The sequence below is a fragment of the Camelus ferus genome, chromosome 7, assembly GCF_009834535.1.
Source record: "Camelus ferus isolate YT-003-E chromosome 7, BCGSAC_Cfer_1.0, whole genome shotgun sequence".
Lineage (NCBI taxonomy): Eukaryota > Metazoa > Chordata > Mammalia > Artiodactyla > Camelidae > Camelus > Camelus ferus.
In genome coordinates, this window is record NC_045702.1 from 23,252,334 (window position 1) to 23,261,929 (window position 9,596).

Genomic DNA, 9,596 nt, shown 5'->3' on the forward strand with positions numbered 1-9,596 from the left:
TTTCGGGTTCATATGTGAAGAGCTTTTTCTCTTTACAGATCTGGCTCTACTTATGGAAAGCCCATGTGAAGTCACCATGACTATTCTGGTCACAGTAGAGTGGAGCAATGCAATTGGTTGCACTGGCTTAGCCCCTGGAAGAGCAGCAGGATAGCAATGATTGTAAATTTAAAACAAACAAAAAAGATGCCATTTTTGAGATGTGGATACCTTCTAGTTGAACATAACTGTGACTTTAGAAAGACATTTTCCTGTTTTAAATTCACAGCAATTAAACTTCTTGGATGTCGACTTCCCTCTCCACGGGCTAAGCCAGCATGGCCATTTTGAAAGATTTGTTCCTCCGTGACCTGAGGAGCAACAGACATTTCAAACAATGGGCTCAGAGGCAAAGCACGCCGTGCACGGGAGAATGACTAAAACATCCTGAAAGGGTTTCCAGTGCCGGGGCCTTTGGAGAATTGTTCTAGCCCTAGACATGCTTTCCTGCAAAAGACTCAGATTTGAACACAGAGAAACAAAGAAAAACTAAAACAAACCTTGTTAAGAGATTAATTTAAACAATCATCTGGGGATTTCTTGTTTGCTTTCTTTCTTTTCTGTTCTATTGGTTTGGTTTTGTTTTCGGTTTGCCTCCTTAATTTGTATTAACATTGAAAAATTGAATTAAACAAGTTCATCAAATGTATCAATTCTGGAGTGAGCCATGGGCAAAACAGTGATGAAATATTTGCCTTTGAGGGACATCTTGAGCTCCTTCTTTGATTTATAGGTTTCCCCTCCCCTTTTCCCCACTCCAATTCCTTTCTAGCTTTTAGTGAATCATTTCCTCTAATTTCCAAATCCAGTGGATCATCCCAGTGTTTATTATTGTCCCTCCCTATAGCATTAGATGGAAAATACCCTTCCTCCCTTGATTTCTATCACAGAACTCTGCCAATATCCTCCTACTCCTTTCTGACTTTCTCTTGTTGGTCTCCTTGTCTCTTTGTTGGGATTACTGTCCGCTTTCTGCCCACTAAACATCTTCCCCGATGCTATCATTCTTCTTTCTCTTCTTAGCTGTACTGCGTGGGGGTAATCACATCTAAAAACTTATTTTTAATCTTTATGAATTAAGTTTATTTTTTGAATATGTAAAACAAAATAGGCAGAGAAGCCACATTTCCTGTCCTATCAGTTTCATATCAGTTCCACCCAACATACATAATCAATGTGACTAGTTTTTGGTGCATTATTTCTTTGTTTATGTTTACAAAAATAAGAAATATATATGTATTCTTACTTAGTTTTACTTAAGCAAATGAGGGCATATTGTATACATTCATTTATCATGGTTTTCTTTTTCTATTAAAAATTTATTTTACAAATCACTCCACAAAAGTTCATAAAACATTTTTTTTTTCATTTATTTTTGTATATATGTAGAATTCTATTTTGGTCCCAATCCTCAGCCCTATCTGACCCGAAGTTAAAAGAGATAGAAACTTCTTCAAATATGAGGTGAAGACTGTCTTTTTTTCCAACTAAGATATTAGTTGGGAATTCTAGATTTTGACTTTCCTTTTCCCCATTTAAATTCTCCAGTGTTGTCAGAAGTGACTACAACATGCCATCGTCTTTGAAATCACTATTTTCACCAGAGCACCTCAGTATGAAAACTCCTTGATCACCCAGTGTCCTTTTCTCCATCTATACTTCATCTTATACTATCACTGGTGATAATTTAGCTAATAATCATGATTTCCCACATGCCATGATTTCTAGGATCCTATCCTCCAAATGAGAAGGATGATTTATGTTTGTGTTTTCTTTTGCCAGATACACTATTAATCCAGGATTAACCTGTGTTAATTCATAAATTAGGCCAAAAGTTCTGTCATCAATAAATCATACTAAGACAGGGGAACAACTGACATCACCCTTTAAGCCTACATTTTAATGCATCTTTACACTGAGAATATTCAAGGGGTGTGCATGTGCGTGTGTGTGTGCGTGTGCATATGTGTGTTCAGGCTTGTTAATTCTTAAGTCTTTCCTCCTATTGCCTATTTGGCCATTAAAACCCAAGACTCTTGGGTATTCTACTCTGAGGTATGATGTGGTGGTTGCTACAGGCCAATGATCCTGGTAAAAATAACTTGGGAAAAGCCATCTAAATTTTAAAAATTCCATACTTTAGAAAGCATCAAAGGGCTATGGAAGCAATGAGGTTTTGAATTAATAAAGACTTTCTGAGGTGAAATGATAATGCTGACAACTGCCATCCATCCTATTCCTTCCAGGGGACATGTGTTAATTCTTGGTATAGATTTACAATTTTGCTTGTCCTATATAGAGACCCTCTGCTGTGGTAAAAGGAAAATCACAAACGTTTTATGTGAAGGAGATGAATTGAAGTGAAAAGCATTGGAAATTGGGAATATCAACTGTATGGCTGGTGTGCCCAAAGGAGTATTTGTTTGCTGGGTTCTGAAATTGTGTAGAAGGCCACTGAATTACACCAAAATCTTGTAAAAGCAAATGAAATATTCCAGAGTTTCACAGTATTTAAGAAACAAAGCTCCGCTGGGAGAAAGGGCTGAACTGCAAGTTTATGGCCAGTTATCCAGTTAAGGCATAAGTTGTATTTGAAGCTACACTGGGCAGGAAGCTGGCTATCTAGCCTGGGAAACTGCAGGAAAAACTGCTGGGTAATCCGGTGTCTTTAATATTGCAAAGTAAGATACTTAAACAGACATACAATCAAAATTCTAGGAAGACTATACTCAGGGAAAGGGGATGAACAGAGATAAACGTGACCTTCAAAACTGCAAACCACACTTGACACAGCTTAATTTGTGTATCAGAGGAAAGCGACTACCTAATCTGGAAAAATAAGATATACAGAATCTCATGGTCCTTTGTTTATATATATCTAATGTCAAAAATATTACTAAACTTGCAAAGAGGCAAGAAAATTTGGCTGATAATCAAGAGAAAAAAAACAAAAGAAGACACAAATAATCCAGACACAGGAACTTGCATACAAATATTTTTAAATAAGTATATTAATATAGTAAATAAAATATATGGGAAAATGGCTCAAATAAATGAAAGGATGAAGATATTCAATAGAGAACTGGAATCTATAAAAATAATTGTATAGATGTCCTAAAGGTGTAGTATATTAAATTAAGAACCCAAGGAATAGATTTAACAGAAAATTGGACACCATAGATGAGATGAGAGGAGATGAGATGAATAATGAATGATGCAACAAAAAGCAACTTAACTGGACCCACCCTTCTTCAAATCATTTTTCCCCACTCAATCAGAAAAATCACTCTAAAATCCAAATTTGATTACTTTCCTCAAAAAAAAAATCAATAGATTCTCAGTACACTTAGGATAGTATGCATATTCTTTAATAGTCTTAATATAATTTTACAAGACCTGTCCCTTTATATCTTTCTGGAACATATTGTCACTAAGCATACATTATATATTACTTAAATGAAATATAAGTTGGTTGGTGGACAGTGAAGAATTTCACCTAATAAAAATAGAAGATACACATACCAATTCAACTTGTTAAAGTGCTTATTTAAGAGACATTACAGGTTCCTGTCCAAGGGCTTGGCCAACTGAAAGTAATATGTTAGAAAATTTGGTCTGGCAGCAGGCTACAGACTAGATTTTAGTTGAGATAATTTCATTTTAAAGATAAACTTAAAAAAATAAAAGTACACACTCTTGGAACAGTACTCATTTCCAATAAACTCAAACTAAGACATAATCTTCCTTCCTGGGGCTTTCCTAGTGACCACTGAGAGACTTTCTGTATCCATTTTTTTTTTTTTTTGCCTTTTTCACAAATCATCTGTGAATATTCCAGACCTGAACAACAGAAAGTCAATAATCCTCCACACAATTTCAGTTGGTATTTATCTTTCTTGGGAACAAAAGTGTCAAAACTACATTATTTAAAGATTGGAAAATTTCTAATTATTACAAAGACGTTTATCAGTTTACGTTTTGAGTAAGAATTATTAGCTTTACTAGTTGAGTTCCTCATATCTACAGAAAACTAAAAACAGGTTGAAATATGTTAACTTTGGAAGAGGTAGATACCTTGTCCCTCGGTATCTGTGGTAGATTGGCTCCAGGACCCCCAGCAGAAAACAAAGTAAATGGATGCTCAAGTTTCTTACATAAAATGGTGTAATATTTGCATGTAACCTATATACATCCTCCCATATACTTTAAATTATCTCTACTTAACTTACAATACCTAATACAATAGAAATGCTACGTAAATAGTTGCAAATACAATATAAATGCTACATAAATAGTTGCTGGCATGAGACAAATTCAAGTTTTGCTTTTTGGAACTTTCCGAACTTTTTTTTGAACATTTTGATCTGTGATTCATTGAATCCAAGGATCTGGAATCCATGAATACAAAGGGCCAACTATATAAGTCGTTTGAAAATTCAGCTTAATAAAATGTAAAAGAAGGAAAATTTCAAAAGGCTGAATTCTTTTGAAATAAAGTTGGGCCCTACTGTTCTTTCAAACTGAAAAAATTTAATGTATTTTACTTCCCTAATAAACTGCATTACATAAAAATATAAGAATTCTTCTACTAAAATGAAAATAATTCTAAAGAACTCCTCCTATAAAAAAAAACCTCTCATTTGAAATAACACTAAAAAATGACATAGCAATTATGTGATACACATAGGAATACAGTAAAAACTTCCTATATCAGAACAATGATACTGAATTCCTTTTAAAATGTTTTTGTCATTAATTTCACATTGGATAGACTTAAATATAATGGATGTTAAGAGAATATTAAGTAATTCAGATTCTTATAATGCAAATAACAGGAAACTACACAATCTCCATAAAATGAAATATTCTCTGGCAGAGCTATACCTGAGTTATATTTTGCCCTTCTGCCTGATTACAAAAATTGACAGAACACAGTGCTAATCAAACGAAGGTAGTAGTATATGCTGTCTCATTTGATGCCATTTCAATCCTTACTTCCTTGGTCACAGAATATAAATTCAAATTTAGCAAACTTGCCAAAATATTCCATTCGTCATGAGAAAGAAGTGTTTGGGTCAAAACAAAACAGATTTTACAAAAAAAATCTGAAAATACATGTATGCTTGGCTACTGGTGATCTGGTCCTAGCTCAAAGATCTTATACAAATGTGCCCCCTTAATACAAAACAGTATTGTTTCACAACAATCACTTCCAATACCAAGTCCAAAGTTAGTTTCAAGCTGGAGAAACATTTTTAAACACTTGCTGTACCAAATACTCATTTATATGAGTGCCTACTAAGGCAAGACAGCAGCATTAAGACATATTTGCTTGTTAAAGTGTTATTGTATTGATATGTGATTTCTATGATTGTCCAGGTGCTTTGCAGTTTTATCATATATCTTACAATGCCTTGGTTAAAAGGCATTAAAGTTGAAGTTGAAGTTTTAACAGCATAATAAATATGTACTATAATATAGAAGCTGAGTAATTAAGCAGAACTCTAGCAATCTTACAATAATTTGTCAATATTATTGCTTTATATGGAACACGTGCACTGCAGAGAATTTACAATTTCTGTAGTTTGCAGAAACTACATATGCAGTGTCTCTCAAGCACTCAGTACACCTACTTTTAACAATTTCCCTGCAGGTTAAGTGCTATAGATTCCAATTTTTTTTTTTCTTTCGTTTAGAGAAATTTAAAGGCCTTGTCCAGTTCAAACCATAGTTAAACCTCATTACAAAGCACCCTGCTCTACTGTATATGGAGTGATAATATATTGGCTGTGCCCCCACTATGCAAGGCAATGCACCTGTAATGTCAGTAAAACATAGTCTCTAAGAGAATCTGTGCTTATTCCTAGCACTGGAATTCATCAGTATGTATTTATTTACTTATTTGGGTCATCCAGGTTTAATTAGATGCAGGTGAAGCAGCCTGCCATTCAGGCATGAGTCTTCATTTGACTCCTCAGCTTGCACAATAGGGAATTAACCTTGCCCACTATTAGTTTACTGTTAAAACATAGGGGATTCTCTGAGTTAGCAACATAAAATCTCTGTTCTGTGGGCATTTGCCCAAGAAGAGAAACTGGAGTTATTTACTGTAGAGATATTGTTGATGATCCTGTTCTATACATCACAACGTATGGTCCTTATGAGGATTCATGGGACAAGATTCACTGAGATCTTAGAAACGGGAATAGACTTCCCAAACTTCGTCTTAACTTCAGGCACCATCAGTCATGGAATGGAGGATCTTTCTCCCTTGACAGTGATGACTAGAAAGTTCAGAGCAAATTTGTAGCCCAGTTTGAGTAAGTGTGTAGGACCTTATGGCATGCACTTCATCCTTGGCTTCATTTTGTTTTTCTTACCATTAATACACTTCACTGCTATTTCCACAGTTATTTATATTGTTGTACTGTTTGTGTTTTAAACAGTCCACATGATACAGTTTTACTCAGATTCGGGAAGCAGAAGGGAAGCAGAAGCCAGCATTGCTTCTGCTGCAGAAGTGGGTGGGATACAGGCTTCAGTGGACAACCAAGGAGAACTCTTGTCCACAGGTTCTGAGAGCGCCCTTGCAGAGCACCTACTCTGGTCCCGTAGGCAGCTGAGATCATTGGTAACAGTGGCCGATGATTTCTGCACTTCCTGTTTTAAAGAACACTGCAGTGGCCTCCCTGACCCTCCTTCTGTCAATAGATCCAACATTCTTCATCTTCTGATGTCCAGTAGTAAGTTTTTTTGTTTTTTGTTTTGGTTTAAAAAACCTGGAAGTCACCACTTCTCTGGTGACTCTCTTTGGTCTTCATTTATTCAAAGCAGGGAGACCTGCATTGGCCCTGATGGTTTCTGATTTTGCTCCTAGAAAGAGGCCTCTCAGAGTCTTCCCTTCAGCAAGTAGGGAAGACATGTTCTCCTGCAGAGCTCCCACTGGCTGAAAAGTGCCAAAAATGGGCCTATTCCCACAATCGTTAACATACAACTGAGCCTCTGAAATCCATTCATGCTCTGTAACCATCTTAGATTAAGGCTCAGTAACTAGAAAAGTGTATCACAATCCCATATGCTATTAAATGACCATTCCTGTCCTCATCAGAATAGTGGGCAGAAATTCTTTTCTGGTTGGGTGTTGGGGACAGGCAGTTCAGTATATTTCTGGTGTTTACTGGAAACATACACAGATATACACAGAGACACCCATACGCACACAGACCCATATAAATTTGGAATCTGCAGTTGTGTAACACATATGCATTTAAATTTGATGAAGCCAAAACAAATACTAGCTGTTTCTCAAGGCTCTAAATCAGCTTCATTGAAGTGCTCCCCATGTTGGTAAAACGAAGCACCATCTTCCAGATGCTCAGGCCAAAAATCATAGCCATTATTTAAAGCTTTTTCTCCTTCACCCCTGCATTCAGTCAGTCAGTCAACTGAATTAGTTCTAGTTCTGCTCACATCTCAAATCCGTGTGTGTCTTCCTTTCTTTACTCTTCTCACTTTAGTGCCTGGTTTACTATCACCTCTCTGTGCGATTAACTGCTGAGTCTTTGGCCTGGATTCTCATCATTACCACTGACCTATATTACATAGCATATAAATGCATATATATACATACACATATCCATGATAGTTGGTAATCTTCAGTTTTTAGGTTTAATTGTAAAAATTCTGGATCATAGACTCCTTTTTCAAAATTGGGAAATTTGACTACTCTGGCTCTCCCTTCCCACACAGCCACAGGGCATGTGATTTTTAGGTTGCCAATGTGTCAAGCCATTCCTGAGGTGTCCTAACTCTGAAGACAGGTATCAGCTGCCGATTTTTATTTTTTATACTTACGCTGCTGTTTTTCTCATAGTAAAAACGAGAGAAAAGAAAACTGTTTCCTGCACAACAAACACATCTCTATCAAAAAATATACAGTAAAAATACACCTGAAGTATAGTGTGATTCTAAAAAAAGTTGAGGGAAACATATGTCTCTACAAGTGAAGACTATTCCCTCATATTTAATACTCAAGCTTAGAGCATCCATCGTTGAGATAATAAAATTTAGGTGCCACTGTAATACCTCAGCTGGAGGTATGTGAGTATGGGACTACTGCTCCAATAATAATTCTTTATTCACAACAAAGATGCACATAATGCTTTATGGTTCAAAAATGTCATTAACCATGATATTTCACTGGATCCTCACAACACTGCCAAGAAGGGAATGATGAAGACAAAGGAAGGGCTAGTAGGAGAAGCTGATCTGTGTAAGTGCACGCAGTCAATGATAAAGCAGGGAATAAACTTTAGTCTTTGGACCTTAAGACTTGCACTTTTTCTAACCCAGAGGATACACATCCTATAACATCTCAGTATAAAGAGATTTAACATGTTTATCTCATTTGCTTATCATATTCACAACAGCATTGATACTTAAGAGTTCTTCAATCAGAGGATATGAGTGCATTTCTATAGATCATGACACTTTGACTTCAAGGAGACAGTCAGGTTTAACAGACAGAATTCAAGTCTTGGGTTTACATTCCAGTTCGGACATCTACTATCTTCTGTGGGGACCAAAACGTGATATAAGTTCATGAACTGAACTTACTCTGCGAGGTTATAGAGGGGAGTAAGTGAGATAATATATGTAAAGAGTCCAGCAGAGTTAGGGCTGCTTCTCTTTGCTCCACATGGCTGGCCACCTTGCCCCCTACCCAATCCACCCTGGGCAGCACATCACACAAACCAGAATACAAATCATAGTGGTGTCTCGAACCTAAAATTTACCTGTGACATCACTGATTTCTACTACCTAAGCAACTGCTCATTAAAATCAAATTTTAGGTACATTATATAGTGGGGGCATTCTTTATTTCCTTATTTGTTGACAAGATAATTTGAATTTTAAATTATTTCTCTCACTGGATCATGTAGAGGGAAAAAGTACTTTCCAACTTTAGATTCAGATCCAGAAATTTGGTGATCCATTTATGGAATTTGCTTGGAAAACCTGGGCCTCAGATAATCAGAAAGTATTATAATGATTACCAGGAAGGATGGTAGAATTGAGACATGTGTAGACAAAGCTGTCACATTAAATTATAAACACAGAGGTTTGTAACACAGTTTTATTTTAACAACAAAAAGCTATACTTTATGAGCCATAACCTAAAATAAACAAATAAATAAATAAAAAGCTAATCATTGACTAGAACAAATGTATTTCATATCTTTACACATTGGAACTGAATTTGATAAGAGTGTATTAAATTCATTCTGGAACTCTCCAAATTAAAATAAAAGCAACTAATTTGGAAGACCAAGGTAAACAATTAAATCTGCATTTTTCTCTTTCAAAATCTAACTTGAGATGTCACTATGTGTTTGCAATTTCTTTTCAAACTAGGTATGTCAATTTTCTCCTATTTTCCTTCTTGTGTCTAAAAATGCAAATAGGCAAGGTGCATAAGAAAAAAATCTCTTTGAGAGGGAAAATAAAAGGAACGTTTTTCAGAGAAGATTTAGATTGAAAACAGCCTTCGCTTATTT